Below are 22,307 nucleotides of genomic sequence, written 5' to 3' on the forward strand. Positions count from 1 at the left end.
TTGTCTTTATTTTAGATTTCACGTAAAAGTAAGACCACAGAGTATTTGTTTTTGACATTTCCTTTAGCATAATTCCCTCAACATCTATCCATTTTGCTGAAAATGGCAAGATTTCCATCTTTTTTAAGGCTGAATACAATTCCATTGTGTATATCTATCTCATTTTCTTTATCCATTTGTCAATATAGGGATACTTAAGGTGTTTCCAGGTCTTGGCTATTGTGAATATGCTGCACTAAACTTGAGAGTGCAGGTATCTCTTGGAGATAGGTAAGTCACTAACTTTACAACCTGATTTACACCTAGTCAGCTTCTTAGATTGACAACCTGTAGAGATAAATGGAACCCCAATATAAGAATCAAAACAGCCAGCATTTTGCAAAAGTTTAGGAGAAAATAGTTCTTTATAAATAAATTGAATAAATCACGTGCCTCATGCAAATATGGTCACTTCAAGCAAGTGGATCATAACTGAGATATTTATTTATGTGAATGGTGGAAAAGGCTCTAAACAAGATAATTGCTTAATTATGTAGGCTGGCATGAGGTAAAAGCAGAGTGCAACAGACAGAAAAGGATCAGAAACTCAAGGACAAGAGGATCTCAGATGGCCCAAAGAGAAGACTGTTTCCCATGCCACACAGGTTTAAGAGTTCTCCCCCAAGGTTCTTAGCAGACCTGAGCTAGCACCTAACTCAGAATCCTCTGCGAAGAATTTGCATTTAGATGCACATACTTCTTAATGTCCATATATCCTGTTTTATTCTGAGCTATTGGGTTCAGTGGTTCTCAGTTGACTTTTACAGTTTTCATGACTTCCTGGTTAGAGAAATCTATGGGTTGAGATCACCTTATCTGACTATTATCATCAAGATATTAGGGTTAAGTACGAATACAGTGGAGAGTATGCATCAAGGACATAGATGAGATCAAGATGCCATTATTATGCTTTGACTGCTACTGAATACACATGAACTTTGGTGAAGAGTAATACACCCTACAGGAGAATGTTGATTGGAATCAAACATGGAAAAGTCAAGGAAAAAAGATAGCAAAACTCAAAATACTCTTACTAATATTCTCTAAAATTTCCGTAATAAATTTTACCAGTTCATAGAATTTCCATAATTTTTATTCTAACATTTTTAATCAATTTAGTTATTTTAATTAGAAGCTAATTACTTTATAACATTGTGGTAGTTTTTGCCATACATTGACATGAATTAGACATTGGTGTATACGTGTCTCCCATCCTGAACCCCCATCCTACCTCCCTCCCCATGCCATCCTTCTGGATTGTCCCAGTGCACCGACTTTGAGTGCCTTGTTTCATGCATTGAACTTGGACTGGTAATCTCTTTCACATATGGTAATATACATGTTTCAGTGCTGTTCTCTCAAATCATCCCACCCTTGCCTTCTCCCACAGAGTCCAAAGTATGCTGTTTACCTCTGGGTCTCTTTTGCTGTCTCACATATAGGGTCATCATTACCATCTTTCTAAATTCCACATATATGTGTTAACATACTGTATTGGTGTTTTTCTTTTGAACTTACTTCACTCTGTATAATAGACTCCAGATTCATCTACCTCATTAGAACTGATTTAAATCTGTTCTTTTTAATAGCTGAGTAATATTCCATTGTGTATATGTACCACAGCTTTCTTATCCATTCATCTACGATGAAAATCTAGGTTGCTTCCATGTCCTAGCTATTGTAAACAATGCTGTGATTAACACTGGGGTACACGTGTCTCTTTCAAATCTGGTTTCCTCAATGTGTATGCCCAGCAGTGGCGTTGCTGGGTCTTATGGCAGTTCTATTTCCAGTTTTTTTAAGGAATCACATTGTTCTTCATAGTGGCTGTACTAATTCGCATTCTCGCCAACAGTGTAAGAGAGTTCTCCTTTCTCCACACCCTCCCCAGCATTTATTATTTGTAGACTTTTTGATAGCAGCCATATTGACCAGCATAAGAATGGTATCTCATTGTAGTTTTGATTTGCATTTCTCTGATAATGAGTGATGTTGAGCATCTTTTCATGTATTTGTTAGCCTTCTAGATGTCTATTTATTTCTTTGGCCCATTTTTTTATCGGGCTATTTATTTTTCTGGTATTGAGTTGCATGAGCTGCTTGTATGTTTTGGAGATTATTTCTCTGTCAGGTGCTTCATTTGCTATTATTTTCTCCCATTCTGAAGGCTATCTTTTCACCTACTTATAGTTTCTTTCATTGTGTAAAAGCTTTAAAGTTTAATTAGATCCCATTTGTTTACTTTTGCCTTTATTTCCATTACACTGAGAGATGGGTAATAGAGGATCTTGCTGTGATTTATGTCAGAGAGTATTCTGCCTATGTTTTCCTGTAGGAATTTTATAGTTTCTGGTGTTACATTTAGATCTTTAATCCATTTTAAGTTTATTTTTGTGTATGGTGTTAGAAAGTGCTCTAGTTTCATTCTTTTACAGGTAATTGATCAGTTTTCCCAGCACCATTTGTTACAGAGATTTGTTTTTCCATTGTATATTCTTGCCTCTTTTGTTAAAGATAAGGTGTCAAAGTTGCTGCTGCTGTTGCTGAGTTGCTTCAGTCATGTCCATAGGTGGATGGATTTATCTCTGGGTTTTCTACTTTGTTCCATTGATCTATGTTTCTGTCCTTTTGCCAGTACCATACTGTCTTGATGACTGTAGTTTTGTAGTATAGTCTGAAGTCAGGCAGGTTGAATCCACCAGTTCCATTCTTCTTTCTCAAGATTGCTTTGGTTATTGAGAGTTTTTTAGCATTTCCATACAAATTGCTTGTTACTAGTTCTGTGAGAAATACCATTGGTAGCTTGATAGGAATTGCATTGAATCTATAGATTGTTTTGGGTAGTATACTCATTGTCATTATATTGATTCTTCTGATCCATGAACATGGTATATTTCTCCATCTATTTGTGTCAACTTTGATTTCTTTCATCAGTGTTTTATAGTTTTCTATATATAGATCTTTATTTCTTTAGGTAGATTTATTCCAAAGTATTTTATTCTTTTTGTTGCAATGGTGAATGGAATTGTTTCCCTAATTTATCTTTCTATTTTCTCATTGTTAGTGTATAGGAATGAAAGGGATTTCTGTGTATTAATTTTATATACTGAAACTTTACTATATTCATTGATTAGCTCTAGTAGCTTTCTGATGGTGTCTTTAGGGTTTTTTATGTAGAGGATCATGTCATCTGCAAACAGTGAGAGTTTTACTTCTTCTTTTCCAATCTGGATTCTCTTTATTTCTTTTTCTTCTCTGACTGTTGTGGCTAAAACTTCCAAAACTATGTTGAATAGTAGTGGTGAGAATAGGCACCCTTGTCTTGTTCTTGATTTTAGTGGAAATGCTTTCAATTTTTCACCATTGAGGATAACATTTGCTGTGACTTTATCATATACAGCTTTTATTATGTTGAGGTATGTTCCTTCTATCCCTGTTTGCTGGAGGGTTTTTATCATAAATAGATATTGAATTTTGTCAAAGGCTTTCTCTGCATCTATTTAGATGATCATGCTTTGTATCTTGTTAATGTGGTGTATCATTTGACTCGTTTGCAAATATTGAAGAATCCTTGCATCCCTGGGATAAAGACCACTTGGTCATGATGTATGATCTTTTCAATATGCTGTTGAATTCTGTTTGTTAGAATTTTGTTGAAGATTTTTGCATCTCTGTTCATCAGTGATATTGGCCTATAGTTTTCTTTTCTTGTGGTATTTTGTCTGGTTTTGTTATTAGGGTAATGGTGGCCTCATAGAATGAGTTTGGGAGTTTGCCTTCCTCTGCAATTTTCTGGAAGAGTTTGAGTAGAATAGGTGTTAGCTCTTCTCTAAATTTTTGTTAGAATTCACGTGTGAAGTGATCTGGTCCTAAGCTTTTGTTTATTTCAAGATTTTTGATTACAGTTTCAATTTCTGCTTGTAATGGGTCTGTTAAGATTTTCTATTTCTTCCTGGTTCAGTTTTGGAAGGTTATACTTCTCTAAGAATTTGTCCATTTCTTCTAATTTGTCCATTTTATTGGCTTATAGTTGCCAATAATAATCAGTAATGATCTTTTGTATTTCTGTGTTGTCTGTTGTTATTTCTCCACTTTCAGTTCTAATTTTGTTGATTTGGTTCTTCTGCCATTTTTTGTTGATGAGTCTGGCTTATGCTTTGTCTATTTTGTTTATCTTCTCAAAGAACCCACTTTTATTTTTGTAGATTTTTGCTATAGTCTCCTTTGTTTCCTTTTCAATTATTTCTGCCCTAATTTTTATAATTTCTTTCCTTCTGCTAACCCTGGGATTCCTCATTTCTTCTTTTTCTGGTTGCTTTAGGTGTAAAGTTAGGTTATTTATTTGATGTTTCTCTTGTTTCTTGAGGTAAGCTTGTATTGCTATGAACCTTACCCATAGATTTGCTTTTACTGAATCCCATAGGTTTGGGTTGTCATGTTTTATTTACATTTGTTTATATGAATATTTTTATTTCCTTTTTTACTTCCTCTGTGTTTTGTTTGTTATTCAGAAGTGTGTTGTTTAGTTTCCATATGTGTGTATTTTTAATAATATTTTTTCTTCCCATAGTTGATATCTAATCTTAATACATTGTGATCAGAATAGATGCTTGAAATATTTTTTTTTTCATTTATCAAGGCTAAATTTATAGCCCAGCATGTGATCTATCCTGGAAAATATTCTGTGTGCACTTGAGAAAAAAGTGAAATTCATTGTTTTGAGATGAAATGTTCTATAGATATCACTTAGGACTAACTAGTCCTTTGTATCATTTAGAGCTTGTTTTTCCTTACTAATTTTCTGTTAATTGACCTATCCATAGGTGTGAATGGGGTATTAAAGTCTTTCACTATTGTGTTACTGTTAATTTCCCCTTTCATACTTGCTAGCATTTGCCTTATGCATTGTGGTTCTCCTATGTTGGGTGCATATATATATTTATAATTGTCATATCTTCTTCTAGGATTGATCCTTTAATCACTGTGCAGTGCCCTTCTTTGTCCTCCTGTACACAGCCGGCTAGCTCTCCTTTGGTATTCGCTCAATCCTTTGTTCTGTGAGCAGGCCAGGCTGTGTGTCAGCATTTCACAGGAAAGTTTTCTTTGTTTTATTCTCTCTGGCTATCCCACTGTTTGGGTTGCTGTCTCATGGTAGTTCCCTCAGATTGTCTTCAGGGCATTCAGGCCCAGTCTTTACCCTAGGCATTCAGCCCTCACCTCCCTGTCCAGCCTCTCCTCGCTGGTGGTGGACACAAGCTTCTGGGCCACTTCTCTGCTGGTAGTTGCAGTTAGGCATATATTCTGCAGGTTTCTTTTTTTCCTTTTTTTTCTGCCGGTTATGTTGCCCTCTGAGATTCCAGAATTCCCCACAGGGCTGTAGGTGAGGTTTTCCTGCTATTTGGAAACACTCCTCCTTCATGACTCCCTCCTCAGGATGGTCTCCATCCCTAACTATTTTGTCTCTCTTGTTGTCTTTTATATTTCATCCTACTTCCTTTTGAATAGAAAGCGTGGCCTTTCTGGGTGCCTGGTGTCCTCCACCAGGGTTCAGATATACTTTTGTGGAAGTTTCTCAGCATTCAAATGATCTTTTGATGAATTTGTTGGGAGAAAGTGGTCTCCCAGCCCTATTCCTCTGACATCTTGGGACTGCCTTCTTCTATTAATTTATTTAGTCATCGTTTAGAAAGAGATCCTGCAGACATCATTTTCTCCATTTGATAGATAACTCAACTAGTGTCCAGATTAATTAAGTGGGGTTCTTAGGGTCCCTCAGCATGAGAGTAGCAGAGAAGAGATCAGAATTCTGTTACTTTTTTCCTAATATAGTTTTGCCAATGTTGCTTCATATTTAGTTGGGCAGGTGATGCAAAGAAGCAAAATTAAATTAGGCTTTAATGGTGGGAACCCCCTCCTAGGCTCAAATCAAACAGTGTCTCTGTACCAAGATTAAAGTCTATATGTCTTGATTATATATATATATATATATATATATAGCCGAGGTTACCAAAATGTGACACCTTTACCCTGTGTGCTGACTTTTAGGAGGTTTCTAAGAAAAGCGTTGTTATTTGTTATGTTCAGGAGAATTCATGGAGGAATAAATTGCATACACACAATGTGAGGGCAGCTGACAGTCAACTACAACTGCTATTGGGCACTACAGAACATGTTTTATGTGGCTGCGAATATTTACATTAAGGTCAATTAGGTTGCTGAAATGAAGAATTGATGCTCAGGAATGCTTAGTGGAGTACACTGGTGTCTGGCAGAGGAAATGGAATGGATAAACCTATATGTGCTTGGTATGTCAGCTGGCTGGTGGTCCCAGCCATGTCGCTGGAACTTTATTGAAGCCAATTCAGTAAATATTTGTTGAGTCACTAGATGGTACAAAGTGTTGATGGAGAGGCAAGGCAGCACAAATCATGGCTTGAGTCTTAGAAGGATTTCCAATAGCAATAAACTCTAAATATCTAAGCAATATTTGCATTATTACCATATGCTAGATTTTGTTCTATATATTCAACATATATTGACCATTATAATGTTCATAATGACTTTATGATATCAGTGCCATGACTCTATCATTTTATCAGTGAGTTTTCTTTATAATCTAAATATATATGCATTAACATTAATAACTATGCTGCCCTCTCCATGCATTTTTAAAATTTATGTATTTTAATGTATGTATTTACTTATTTACAATGTGTGTAAATTTCAGTTGTATAGCAAAGTGATTCAGTTATACATACATACACATATATGATTTTTCAGATTTGTTTTCTTCACAAGTTACCACATGATTTTTTTTTTTTCTCATGTAAAGTTTAAGGTTTCAACTAGATTAACAAGTGCTTGTTAACACATTTATGCATGCCTAAATATCTATAGTTTTGTTGGGGCTTTCTTATACATTATCAGTTGAGGAAGAATTATGCTGATGGATTTATCTAGTTATATGAGCCCATATTATTTTACACTAACATATGAATTCTTTAAGAATCTTTTATAGAAGAGTATATCTTCTTTTGCTAAAACTTCTGTCACATTTTTTTTTCCTTTATGATGTCTTAGATGACTAAAAATAGGTTATTTTTATCTTGTCTTGAATTCATTGAAAGCAGAACTTGAAGTATAAAGGTGAAGAAAAAGAGAAAGAGAGGTAAGGAAATATGTGAACAACATGATATGATGTATTCTTGTGTGGCTACCACTTTACAAGTACCAGCAAAGAGCTCTAAAATTATCTTGGTACTTATTTTTAGTTTCCTATATTAACAAACATGCATGGGCAGATTTATTTATTTGGCAGATTTCAAATCTTTAACAATTCTCTATATGTTCCACTTTATTTCTGAACTCAAATACCAAAATTTCAGATTTTCCCTGACTTATCTTGAACTAAACTTGATTTGATTCTTCTGAGAAGTTTATATTATATGTGTGTGTGTGTGTGTGTGTGTATGCTGTGCTTAGGTACTCAGTTGTGTCTGACTCTTTGCAACACCATGGACTGTAGCCTGCTAGGCTCCTCTGTCCATGAGGAGTCTACAGACAGGAACACTGGAGTGGGTTGCCATTCCCTCCTCCAGGGGATCTTCCCAGCCCAGGGATTGAACTCAGGTCTCCCACATTGAAGGCAGATTCTTTACCATCTGAACCACCAGGGAAGCCCATACATACATGTATACATATACATACATACATACATACATACATACACACACATATATATATATATATATATATATATCTCAAAACTCTTAATACATAAAATCTTAAACCATTCATCATGTTTTATGCTTTTATTAGTATTCCTCTCAGACATGTCTAATATTCCTATTGAATTCTAGAAACCCTACCTGGGTAAATTATTTTTTTCAGTCACTAAGTCATGTCTGATTCTTTGTGACCTCCCAGGACTGCAGCATTACTGGTTTCCCTGTCCCTCGGGATTTCCTTGAGTTTGCTCAAATTCATGTCCACTGAGTCAGTGACGCCATCCAAACATCTCATGATCTGTCATTCCCTTCTCCTCTGACTTTCAATCTTTCCCAGAATCAGGATCTTTCTAAAGAATCAGCTCTTCAGATCAGGTGGCCAAAGTATTGGAGCGTCAGCTTCAGCATCAGTCCTTCCAATGAATATTCAGGCTTGATTTCCTTTAGGATTGACTGGTTTGAGATCTTCCTGTACAAGGGATTCTAAAGTGTCTTCTCCAGCATCACATTTCAAAAGCATCAATAGTTTGGCACTCAGCCTTCTTAATGGTCCAACTCTCACATTCATACATGATGACTTGAAAAACCATACCTTTGACTATATGGACCTTTGTCAGCAAAGTGATGTTTCTGCTTTTTTAATACATTGTCTAGATTTGTCATAGATTTTCTTCCAAGGAGGAAGCATCTTTTAATTTCATGGCTGTGGTCAGTGTTCACAGTGATTTTTCAGCCCAGGAAAATAAAATCTGCCACTGTTTCCATCTATTTGCCATGAAGTGATTGCCTTTAAAAATCTCTGTACCTCTCATAGCATGTCATCCATCCTCAATACAAATTTGCTAAATAACTGATTATTTAACTTTGTTTACATTTCCCTTTGATATGAAATGTACAGGATTTCTTTTTCCACTCTTGACCTTTTTTGTTTCTATTTTTCTCAGCAAGTTCTTAACTCCTGTTGATATAAGGCAACTGAAAACATGCAAATAAAAAATTGTTTTCCTTCTATAAAGCTTTAAAATATTTTTACTGAAAGGAACATTGTGAAGTAGTTGCAAATATAGCAGATCAACATTTTTGGTCTTTGCTCTGATGCTAATTAGCTTGGCAACCTTGAGAAAGTCATCTTACCTTTCAAAGCCTTCATTTTCTTATCTTAAAATGAGCTATAGTGTTTTCTATATGAGCTACCACACAGGACTCTTTGAAATAAGAAACACTATCACATAAATACATTTTGGAGTTTCAGAGGACCATATAATTGCAAACACTATCATGAATAGAAAATAACAGCATCTCTAAGTAGGGCAGCGCTTTGAAAATATTTAGACCTGTTCTCTTAGGTTAGTGATAAGTAAACTGGATAATAGAAGGTTGCAGAACTTGTCCAAAGTCACAAAACTGGCTGATACCAGAGTCAAAAAGTGAATCCAAAGATTGAATCATCCATATCTCAGTTCAGTTCAGTTCAATCCAGTTGCTCATTTGTGTTCAACTCTTCGTGACCCCATGGACTGTAGCATGACAGGCTTCTTTTTTCATCACCAACTCCCAGAGCTAACTCAAACTCATGTCCATCGAGTCAGTGATGCCATCCAATCATCTCATCCTCTGCTGTCCCCTTCACCTCTAGCTGTCAGTATTCCCCAGCATCAGGGTCTTTACAAATGAGTCAGTTCTTTGTATTAAGTGGCCAAACTATTGCGGTTTCAGATTCAACATCAGTTCTTCCAATGGATATTCAGTACTGATTTCCTTTACTATGGACTGGTTGGATCTCCCTGCACTCCAAGGGATTCTCAAGAGTCTTCTCCAACACCACAGTTCAAAAGCATCAAGTTTTTGGAGCTCAGCTTTCTTTATGGAGAAGGCAGTGGCAACCTACTCCAATACTCTTGCCTGGAAAACCCCATAGACAAAGGAGCCTGGTGGGCTGCCGTCCATAGGGTCACTAAGAGTCGGACACGACTGAGCTACCTCACTTTCACTTTCTTTTTAGTCCATTTCTCACATCCATACATGACTACTGGAAAAACCATAGCTTTACCTAGTAGGACCTTTGTTGGCAAAGTGATGTCTCTGTTGTTTAATATGTCTAGGTTGTCATAGTTTTTCTTCCAAAGAGCAAGGATCTTTTAATTTCATGGCTGCAGTCACCATTTGCAGTGATTTTGGAGTGCAACCCCCGCCTCCCCCTCCCCACCAAAATAAAGTCTGTCACTGTTTCCATTGTTTCCCCATCTATTTGTCATGAAACGATGGGACTGGATGCCATGATCTTAGTTTTCTGAATGTTGAGTTTTAAGCCAAATTTTTCACTCTCCTGTTTCACTTTCATCAAAAGGCTCTTCTACTTCTAAAATTCTACTCTCTGATGCCCAGCTCACCGATCTTTCCATATTGTCAAACTGTTTATATCCTTACATCCTCAAGGCATTCACTTTCTTCTCTGATCCCTTGGTTTTTCTTCTCTGATCCCTTGAAATGGTAAGAATCACCATGTTAAGCAATTGTGTAGGCTCCCTGCACTTTTCAGTAATTCTAGGCTTCTATAAAACTTGACAATAAACTTGTGTCCTGGCCAGATTTCTGTGTGATTACAGGCCCCTTTTGGCTGTCATTTTCTTGTTGGGGTCTGTCTATACTAAGCCAACCTGCTTTGAAAATCATAATCAGGCCCCTTGACTTTTCTGACTTAACAACTTGCCCTCCTACTTCATGTAAGTTACTCTTTCCAGACAAGGTGTCTACCAGCTCTGTGTGCATTTATACAACAAAGGTCATTTTTGAACCTGCAGTCACCACTGCCTAACCTAGCTCACATCATCAACCTTACCAATTCTCTTGGCTATTCTTTAGCAATTTATCACTCAGGTATTTCCAGAGATGGAAGATTAACTCCAAGTTCTTTTCTCTGCATAATATAGTCCATGGTATTTTACAATTAAGTATACTTTTTCAATAAATTCTAACCTTTTGAATCCCAGAAAAAAATCTTTCAACATAATATTCTATTTTTATTGTTTATTATATTAGTGCTACTACTATTTTCAAGAACATGAAAAATACAAATGATTCATTTATTAGCACTGCTTAATTTGTATTTTTTCTCATTCTTGAAGAGGATGTTCTGTTAGTTGCCTTAGACTCTCATCAATATGTTATTTACTTTGACAGTGAAATAAAAAAAGTCAGAAAATCTGAGCATTTTCTGCAGGCAGTAGTCAGATAAAGCTCATATACACAAAATGGAATGAAAAACTGTTTGATGAGCTAGACTTGAAGCAGGAGGACAAGCATCATATATCTCATTGTTTTATTTGCCTTCCTTGGTCCTCTGATAACTATTCCCAATTTTGTTTTGCATCATCTATTACCCCAAAATATACTCCTTAGGCTTTTATATTTATAGGTCCTTTTTGTCTTTTCATTTCTTTTATGCTTTCCCTCATTTTTCTTCCCTCCCCAATTATTTTACAGAGGTTTTTATTGACTTTAGCCTTTGATACTTCTATGTATTTGAAAGCAACCATTCACCACCTTCTCTGGAGAAGCACCAATAAAGTGCAAAACCATTATCACAAAACTCTTTCTCAAAGTTTTGACACATTCCAGACAGTTTCATGAAGATATGCTGAAAGGATTTGTTTTGTTTGTTTCTGGTTTAGGGATTACTAAGGGCAATAGGAAATCCAGGAAAGGGATTGTAAATTGTAGATTATTGTGATGCATCTTATCTGTTTCTAGGGTATTTTGTTTTCTCTGGGCCAAAAAATTCAAAGTTACTTTGAAATGGGGAAATGGCAACCCACTCTACTATTCTAGCCTGGACAAGTCCATGGACAGAAGGGCCTGGCAGTCTACAGTCCATGGGTTGCAAAGAGTTGGACAAAACTGAGTGACTAACACTTTCACTTTCACTCATATCCATTGAGATGACCCCTGGATTCCCTTCTAAGAGTAAGAATCCCTGATTGTATAATTTGATAACTTTAAATCTATCCTCTTGCTTAGGTTTGCCATGATTATTTGCCTTTCTTTGTGATATGAATGATCCAAACAGCCTTAAGAAAAGAAGTTAGAGGACAAATTTTCTCTTAGTATATCTCCTAAAACTCCTGGCAACATGCTGTGAGAGCAAGTAATTTTCTCTCCATAGCTCCTTGTTAAATGAGATAAGCATATATATATACATAAATATATGCACACAAAGAGATATCTGTAAATACATGCATCCTCTAAATGAAAGGTCGGTATCTCACCAATGTTTTGTGTTTTGTCCTAGATTCAGTTGCTTGTCCCAAGAAATCTCTCACTACACTTGATACAGTATGGAGTGAAGTATCATCCAGGACATTTTGAAGTACACAATTTAGCTGTTTTAATGTGAACATTTTTATTCGAGGGATTATTTATAGTGCTTTTTTGTTGTTGTTTTTGGCCCATCAAAATTTAAATCCACTGTTTAGTATTTATTTGTTTTTATTTACCAAGGAGAACACATAGTGAAATTTCTGATTATGAATCCATTCTTGATCCCAGCTTCAATAAAATTCCCATTCTTGAAACAGGTAGGCAGAGGAATTTCACTTGTTTTACTGTGCATTCATTTCTCTTGTTTTTCTGCCCATTTCTTGCCTATTCAAAATTCTCCATCTCTCTGGGCCAGGGTACAGAAGAAGCTGATCTGATTGATTTTTTAAATTACCTTTACCACTACTTCCTGAAGTCTTTTATGCCTGAACACATTATTTTTCATCATGCAGAATCTGGTCCAGTTATCTTTGAATCACAAGTGCATCTGATTCTGATTCAATCAGTGATAATTTCTGCTTTAAGAACACTTCAATATTTATTTCACAAGCACTGGTTTGTGGATAGGGTGGATTCATAAAGAACGAGATTTGGAACACAACTTGGATGACTATAGGGTCTAATCTGCCTGAGATGGCTCCAGTTTGTCTCTGCTGTTCTGTTCAACCAGGAGTAAAGCTCACATATTTGATTCTTTCTCAAGAGTAGAAATGCAGACACTCTATCCTTTATCTCACTGAATGTTCTCTTCCTGTATGTATAGTTTCAAGGATGTTCCTGTCTTAACTTGATCCCTGAAAACAAACATAAACACAACCATTGCCTTCTAGCAGAGAGACAATTTAAACACATCTCCATTTACTTTACCCATGGGGAATATCACAGGTTCCTTTAATTCCTGTTTGTCTTGGAATCAATACTCTCCATATGTTGTGTATCTTTCTTCTGATTCCATCAAATCCCACCCAGATGTTACCAGATCAACTATGAACTATGGATTCCATAGCAAATTTAACTACCAGCCAGACATCTTCTATGTAATAAAGAAGGAATCAGAACACAAGTTCAGTTCAGTCACTCAGTCATGTCCGACTCTTTACGACCCCATGAATCGCAGCACGCCAGGCCTCCCTGTCCATCACCAACTCCCAGAGTTCACTCAGACTCACGTCCATTGAGTCCGTGATGCCATCCAACCAACTCATCCTCAGTTGACCCTTCTCCTCTTGCCCCCAGTCTCTCCTAGCATCAGAATCTTTTCCAATGACACAACTCGTCACATGAGGAGGCCAAAGTACTGGAGTTTCAGCTTTAGAGTCATTCCTTCCAAAGAAATCCCAGGGTTGATCTCCTTCAGAATGGACTGGTTGGAATTCCTTGCAGTGCAAGGAACTCTCAAGAGTCTTTTCAAACACCACCATTCAAAAGCATCAATTCTCGGTGCTCAGCCTTCTTCACAGTCCAACTCGCACATCCATACATGACCACAGAAAAAACCATAGCCTTGACTAGACGGATCTTAGTCGGCAAAGTAATGTCTCTGCTTTTGAATATGCTATCTAGGTTGGTCATAACTTTTCTTCCAAGAAGCAAGCATCTTTTAATTTCATGGCTGCAGTCACCATCTGCAGTGATTTTGAGCCCAAAAAACTAAAGTCTGACATTGTTTCCATTGTTTCCCCGTCTATTTCTCATGGAGTGATGGGGCCAGATGCCATGATCTTCGTTTTCTGAATGTTGAGCTTTAAGCCAAGTTTTTCATTCTCCTTTTTCACTTTCATCAAGAGGCTTTTTAGTTCCTCTTCACTTTCTGCCATAAGGGTGGTGTCATCTGCATATCTGAGGTTATTGATATTTTTCCCAGCAATCTTGATTCTGGCTTGTGTTTCTTCCAGTCCAGCGTTTCTCAAGATGTACTCTGCATAGAAGTTAAATAAGCAGGGTGACAATATACAGCCTTGATGTACTCCTTTTCCTATTTGGAACCAGTCTGTTGTTCTATGTCCAGTTCAAACCGTTGCTTCCTAACCTGCATACAGATTTCTCAAGAGGCAGGTCAGGTGGTCTGGTATTCCCATCTCTTGAAGAATTTTCCACAGTTTATTGTGATCTACACAGTCAAGTCTTTGGCATAGTCAATAAAGCAGAAAGATGTTTTTTCCTGAAGTCTCTTGCTTTTTCCATGATCCAGTGGATGCTGGCAATTTGATCTCTGGTTCCTCTGCCCTTTCTAAAATGAGCTTGAACATCAGGGAGTTCACGGTTCACATATTGCAGAAGCCTGGCTTGGAGAATTTTGAGCATGACTTTACTAGCATGTAAGATGACTGCAATTGTGCGGTAGTTTGAGCATTCTTTGGCATTGCCTTTCTTTGGGATCAGAATGAAAAGTGATCTTTTCCAGTCCTGTGGCCACTGCTGGGTTTTCCAAACTTGCTGGCATATTGAGTGCAGCACTTTCACAGCATCTTCTTTCAGGATTTGAAACAGCTCAACTAGAATGCCATCAACTCCACTAGCTTTGTTCGTAGTGATGCTTTCTAAGGCCCACTTGACTTCACATTCCAGGATGTCTGACTCTAGATGAGTGATCACATCATTATGATTATCTGGGTAGTGAAGAAAATTTTTGTACAGTTCTTCTGTGTATTCTTGCCATCTCTTCTTAATATCTTCTGCTTCTGTTAGATCCAGACCATTTCTGTCTTTTATCGAGCATATCTTCGCATGAAATTTTCCCTTGGTATCTCTCATTTTCTTAAAGTGATCTTTAGTCCTTCCCATTCTGTTGTTTTCCTCTATTTCTTTGCATTGATCACTGAAGAAGGCTTTCTTATCTCTTCTTGCTATTTTTTGGAACTCTGCATTCAGATTCTTATATCTTTCCTTTTCTCCTTGGCTTTTCACCTCTCTTCTTTTCACAGCTATTTGTAAGGCCTCACCAGACAGCCATTTTGCTTTTTTGCATTTCTTTTCCATGGGGATGGTCTTGATCCCTGTCTCTTGTACAATGTCATGAACCTCATTCCACAGTTCATCAGGCACTCTATCTATCAGATCTAGGCCCTTAAATTATTTATCACTTCCACTGTATACTCATAAGGGATTTGATTTAGGTCATACTTGAATGGTCTAGAGGATTTACCTATTTTCTTCAATTTGAGTCTGAATCTGGTTATAAGGAGTTCATGATCTGAGCCACAGTCAGCTCCTGGTCTCATTTTTGTTGACTGTATACAGCTTCTCCATCTTTGGCTGCAAAGAATATAATCAATCTGATTTTGATGTTGACCATCTGGTGATGCCCATGGGTAGAGTCTTCTCTTTTGTTGCTGGAAGAGGGTGTTTGCTATGACCAGTGCATTTTCTTGGCACAACTCTATTATTCTTTGCCCTGCTTCATTCTGCATTACAAGGCCAAATTTGCCTGTTACTCCAGGTGTTTCTTGACTTCCTACTTTTGCATTCCAGTCCCCTATAATGAAAAGGACATCTTTTTTGGGTGTTAGTTCTAAAAGGTCTTGTAGATCTTCATAAAACTTTTCAACTTCAGTTTCTTCAGTGTTACTGGTTGGGGCATAGACTTGGATAACTGTGATATTGAATGGTTTGCCTTGGAGACGAACAGAGATCATTCTGTCGTTTTTGAGATTGCATCCAAGTACTGCATTTCGGACTCTTTTGTTAACCATGATGGCTACTCCATTTCTTCTGAGGGATTCCTCCCCGCAGTAGTAGATGCAATGGTCATCTGAGTTAAATTCACCCATTCCAGTCCATTTTAGTTCGCTGATTCCTAGAACGTCGACGTTCACCCTTGCCATCTCTTGTTTGACCACTTCCAATTTGCCTTTAATCATGGACCTGACATTCCAGGTTCCTATGCAATATTGCTCTTTATAGCATCGGATCTTGCTTCTATCACCAGTCACATCCACAGCTGGGTATTGGTTTTGCTTTGGCTCCATCCCTTCATTCTTTCTGGAGTTATTTCTCTACTGATCTCCAGTAGCATATTGGGCACCTAATGACCTGGGGAGTTCCTCTTTCGGTATCCTATCATTTTACCTTTTCATACTGTTCATAGGGTTCTCAAGGCAAGAACACTGAAGTGGCTTGCCGTTCCCTTCTCCAGTGGACCACATTCTGTCAGACATCTCCACCATGACCCACCCATCTTGGGTTGCCCCACAGGCATGACTTGGTTTCATTGAGTTAGACAAGGCTCTGGTCCTAGTGTGATTTGATTGACTAGATTTCTGTGAGTATGGCTTCAGTGTGTCTGCCCTCTGATGCCCTCTTGCAGCACCTACCATCTTACTTGGGTTTCTCTTACCTTGGGTGTGGGGTATCTCTTCATGGCTGCTCCAGCAAAGCACAGCCGCTGCTCCTTACCTTGGAAAAGGGGTATCTCCTTACCGCTGCCATTCCTGACCTTCAATGTCAGATAGCTCCTCTAGGCCCTCCTGTGCTTGCTCAGCCACTGCTCCTCAGGTTGCTCCTCCGTGAAGCCGGCCCTGGCCTTGGGCTCAGGATGACTCCTCAGGGTCACCGCCCCTGGCTTCGGGCACGAGGTGGCTTCTCCTGGCTGCCCCTGACCTCGGACGTGGGGTGTCTTCTCCCAGCCGCCACTGACCTGGGACTCGAGGCAGCTCCTCTCGGCTGCCGCCCATGACCTCCAATGCCGGGTGGCTCCTTCCGGCCATTCCTGCGCCATCACAGCCTGGCACTCTGGGCGGCTGTCCCTGACTTCAGACGTGGGGTAGCTCTCTGCCGCACTTAGTGCACCGGCCCACTGCTGCAGCCTGCGCTTAGTGTGCCAGCCCACTACCGCTGCCTGCACTTTCATCAGAACACAAATGAAAACATATAAACAACAGTAATGATAACTGAGGACACAAAAAAACAACATTCTTCATTTATACTGTGTATCACAGCACCTTATCACGTATTTTTGTTATTGTTGTTATTTTCCCTAAGGAGTATTCTTTGATCTTCATCCAGTACTCAGTCCAATGCTGTGAGACAAGCTCTTGGTTATTAGGAATCTAAGGCCTGGGTGATCTTGCCTATGAATGTGGTATGAGACTCTTATTAATGTTCATACTGATCCCAATTTTATAAGAACCTTTACAATGAATTCCTGAAATTCCAATGTAAATGATACACGTTTCCCTTGGAATATTTCTGCATAGCAGCATCCAATTTTTTTCACCTGTTTCTATGAAATTAAGGAATTTTTGAGATGACTAATGTGAAGTTTCAATTTTAAACTTTTAAAACATTTATCTTTTTCCTAAGTTGAATCATCCTTTCTTTGGCTCTTATTATTTTTATTATTTATTTTATTTTAATTTAATTTTATTATTATTGGCTTTTATTATTTTATTATTATTGACCAGAAGTCAAAGATTTTGAGAGTTGTCTTTTAAGAATAATCATAAGAGATCAAGATGACATCTCCAAACCATGGTATCAGGTTCAAGTGTTGTTATAAGAGAAACATAGTTGCAAATATTAGATGATTTCTAGTTCAGAGCTCAGACTACATCTTAAAAGTCAAGTTCTTCTGGTTTAAAGTTCCTTTCTTCTTATTATAGCATTCTCTAGTATACTTTATTTTGTTTTGTTTTATTTATTTAATTTAATTTTATAATTATAATCCCTACATATGATATAATTATAGTACCTATATAGGCTACAATATTAGTGAAGCCCATTTGAATTGAACCACTTTCCTTTTGGAGTAAAAACTGTTGGTTGCCAATCCCAATTCTCATTTCCTATCCTACGTTCTCAAAAGAATTCTGCTTTTCTACAGCTACATACTCCTCAGGGAAGATACCCCTGTTCCAAGTTATTTAAGTGTTTTAATTCCAGAACACTTGACAGTGATTGGTTTTGGAGTAAGCATGTGACCTAATAGGTAGATTGGTTGATGAGACTCTGCAGGAAAAAAAATAAATAAATAAATCTCATTCTTAAAAAGAGAGAAGAAATACATGAGGTTTTCTTCTACCAAATGTTATTTTGTTATCCTGGGATATAAGTAACTTTAGCATCCATTTGAAATGTAAAGGGAGGGAGTTGGCTTTACTTAGAGGAAAATATTGAAGGTGAACAAGCAGACCTACCCAGCAAGAATATTACCATACTGAGGAATGGATCCAGTGTATGGACACACAGAGGAAGAAATAATCACCTCTCTTTAGGGAGTTATTTTACTCATGAGAGAAAATGAATTGTTTTTGTTTGTTTGCTTGTTTTTTGTTTATGTGTTGTTTTAATAAGTGTTAATAGATAAATCAAAGTTAATCAAGAGCAAGTATGGAAGGAAGAAGTGATCCAGGTAAGAGGGATAGAAGTACAGAGGCACAAAAGTTTAGAAGAGCATGCCATTTTAGAGAAAAATTTCCCATGGATTATTTTGGGGAGGTAGTTGAGAAATTAAGCTAGAAAAATTGATCAAGGCCAGGTATTGGGGGTCATTTTTTGAGTTGCTTTAAGGAGTATGAAATTCAAATGCAACTGGTGAGGAGCAGCTAAAAATGCTTAATGATTGCATGTTCAAAGTAAAGAAACCTTTTAGAAACTTTTTTGAGAGAATGGATAGAAAAGTATACGTTTAAGAGGTCTAGGGAAAACCATCAGCATGGACACAAAGTAATAAAGCAAAACACATCAGAGGGTTAATGAAAGACACTGGCTTTACTCAATTTGGTAGCCCTTCCCTTTCAGGGAATTTCATATTCTGCAGCTGATCCAATATAATGTGACTTTGAAACCTGGCTTCATTCCACCAATTTCTATGGCAAGTCTTTTCATAAAAATTTCACAAATATTTTGTTTTCAGCCAAATGCTACTAACAACTCTAATTGTCGATGTCCTTTTCTCAGTCTTAAAGAACAACATCAATTGTCTCTATGCTGTTTTCTCTCTTTCCTAAATTGTATTGAAAACTTCTGCCAAAGGCATAAAATCATCATTAAAAAAAATTCAGTCAGCCCATCTGTTGCAGAAATACTACCTTCCCTGAAGACTGTTAACACATTTCTCTCCCTCTCCGGCAGTCAATGCTGCTTCTAAAGTTCCCCAGCAGAGTCTTCCAGAGAGCCCATATTCTTCCCCAACCTTTTTGGTCTCTGTCTCTAAAACATGAATGAGATTTAGATTGTCAGGTGGAAAGGACTTCTCATCACATCAATATTTCTTTTGAGTTTGGTATAATCTAGTTTTTTAGACTCTCAAAGTATTCATCATATCTTCTCTTCCTTGAAACTTGGATGAAATTTACCTCCTCCATAGACTAACCCAGTAGATGTTGATGAGTGGTGTCACATTAGTCTCAGGCAGGTAGAACTCTAAACTGTGACCCTAGTATTTCAGAGAACCTTTCTGACCATTCTCTCACATGTACCTCTGCACAGTGGGAGGCATCCATGAAGTTGCACAGATGTGCTCAGTTGGAGCCTGATTTCTCTTCTAGACCACTCATCACTTATCTAGGACCTTGAGATTATCTTTTCAAACAAACTCAGGTCACTTCTAAGGGCTATGCAGACCTCTTTCCAAGTCTTGCCTTTAAGGAAGTGACCAGTGGTTCATCACTAGGGCCAAGGGACAACTAAAGGGAGACTTACAACATTGTAAATGGAGTTTGATACATAGTCTTAAGGGTCCATACGTGTTTACCTGCATTACTGAACAAAGCTAGTGATAGGAAGGAAACACCCACCTCTCATGTTTCTGGCCCACAACCCTGGAGAGTCTTCCCATGTGCATTTTGCCACAGTCTTCTGGTGCATGGTCCAAAGTTAGGGCTTTTCTTGGATTTACTGTGAGGTGAAACAGATGGTGCAAGAAGTACTGCATCCAGTGCATCTTTGCATTGTCAGGTGTCAGGGCCTTAGAAATATAACTTGTTACCTCCTATTTCCTCTTCTCCAGGGTGCAGATGATATTTTCGGAAAAACTCACTCATAAATTATTTTCTGATTGTCTGAATGTGAAAGTCACTCAGTGGTGTCCAACTGTTTGGAATCCCATGGACTGTAGCCTGTCAGGCTTCTCTATCCATGGAATTCTCCAGGCAAGAATACTGGAATGGGTAGCCATTCTTGATTCCAAGGGGTCTTCCCAACCCAGAGATTGTACACAGGTCTCCCATATTGAAAGTGGATTCTTTACTGTCTGAACCACCAGGGAAGCTGATTGGTTAGACCTGTTTTTTGTTTGTTTAAGGGTTCTTTGACAGAAAATTAAATTGGATAGGCTGCTAACATTCTTTTGTGCCTGGCCTGGATTTGGTTTTCTCATTTTTGTAATGTTTGTGTATGTATGTGTGGTTCTTTTGCGAGACAACCTTGAAATTCTAACCATGGTAAAGAGTGTACAACAGGAGCACTACAAAACAATGGATTGCAGTTCTTGTAATCACTGCATTTTGACCCAAGAAGGGGGCTCCAGGCCTACTTCCACAATTCTCAAGGGCATCCTGCACATAAACAGAAATTGAAAGAACTCATCAAAAGTCAAATTCTCCATCCTACTACTCTGACAAACTAGAGGTTGGATAGAGCTCCATCGTGATGGATAGTTTCCGGTGGATTTTGGGGGTGGCATGTCTCTTTGAGATGGTTGGGAAATAAGGATTATTACCTTCAAAGTGTTTTTAAGGCTGTACTTTGTCTAATTAAGAATGATTTTGAGATCAGATAATATTCCAAATAATGCCATTAGTTGGATATTTACTCTGTATGTTATACATATGTTGAGGGCTTACCATGTGTGAGACATGTGTTAAACAAAATATTATTCTGTTTTAGCTTTATAATGACCCAAGAATTAGGTGCAATTTCTATTCTCATACATAAGTAAGGATTAGGCAGGAAAACAAAGTCCAAGAGAGGTTTTGATATGGAGAGAGGGAATGGTTTTAGAAGTCATGCCTATGTGAGGAATAAATAGCTGGGGATCCTATTGGCAAAGATGTCTGCAAAGCAAACCACAAAAGCCAAAGTGTGCTATTTCAATTGCAACTAAGGGTCATAGTTCTAAGTGAAAAAAACATAACAGCAACTACAGCAACAAAACATTGAACATGAAATCTGCTAAACCAAAGCCTATGTCCTTCACAGGAGGTCAACATGTGAAATAAACAAAATTCAAACTTTTTATGTGAGAAGCAGATATTCAATTACAAATCCTAACAAGTATGGTTAAGTTCCCTAACATGGGATGCAAAGCCTCAAGAGGAGGAATTAATAACTCCATACACGGCCTAACTGAGAGGTGAGAATGACTTTGAATGGTGCATAGAATAGCCGCACATGATAGAAAGGTAGTTACAGATGTTATTAGTGGAATAAGCCAATTTTTTTAACAGAATAAGTTTTAATTATTTGTATTAGCCTTAATAGCCAAATAGCTAACTAAAACAAGAAAGAAAACATTGGAAAGTGATCCAACAAAAATTAAAATATTGCATATCATGCTTTTTAATCGAAAACATTTATTGTTCAATCATAACGCTTACGAGTCAAACTCTCACACAATTTTTAAAAATTAAGAATAAGAAGCAGAGGAAGCTTCATGTAAGCGTTTTCCAGCTACTCTTTTAAATGCCCTTCTTTCTCTTTACAATCCTCTTCCCACAGATTTTACAACCCCAAGCAAAATGATATCATTCCCAGATCAGTGTATTTTGCCAAGCATTGATTAATATCCAATCTTTTTCCCCAGGTGAAATCTCTGTTATCAGAACCAGTGGTGGGAAAGAAAGAAAAAAAAAAAAAAAGTTGAGGTGCTGCTTGGAACCTTTTGGATTGCAACAGTCAGGGAAGCTGGAAAGGACCAATGAGGTGAAAAATACATCTGCAAATAGCTAGAAGTTGAGAAGTTCTGTAATAGGAAAAGGTAAAGCACTACCCAAATAGAGGAACAGAGAAATCAAGCAGAGAGAGAAGTAACAATGCTGCTGATTACTTTGCTCAAATATAAACCAATCTGCTGGGGGCTTTGTTGGTATTGCCATCTCTGGTATGTGTACTGTTCTGGGAACCTCTAGTAACATCTGATTAGAAAGGTGCAATTGTCAGTGCATTTCTTCTCTTTAGAAATATGAAATGATGAAATACCAAAGTCAATATTTTTGCCAATCTTCCCTGCTCTTTGCATTCTCACATCTCTCCAGGGAACGGAAATCTGCCAGTCCTGGAGCAGAT

Source organism: Capricornis sumatraensis, chromosome 21 (assembly GCF_032405125.1).
Source record: "Capricornis sumatraensis isolate serow.1 chromosome 21, serow.2, whole genome shotgun sequence".
Lineage (NCBI taxonomy): Eukaryota > Metazoa > Chordata > Mammalia > Artiodactyla > Bovidae > Capricornis > Capricornis sumatraensis.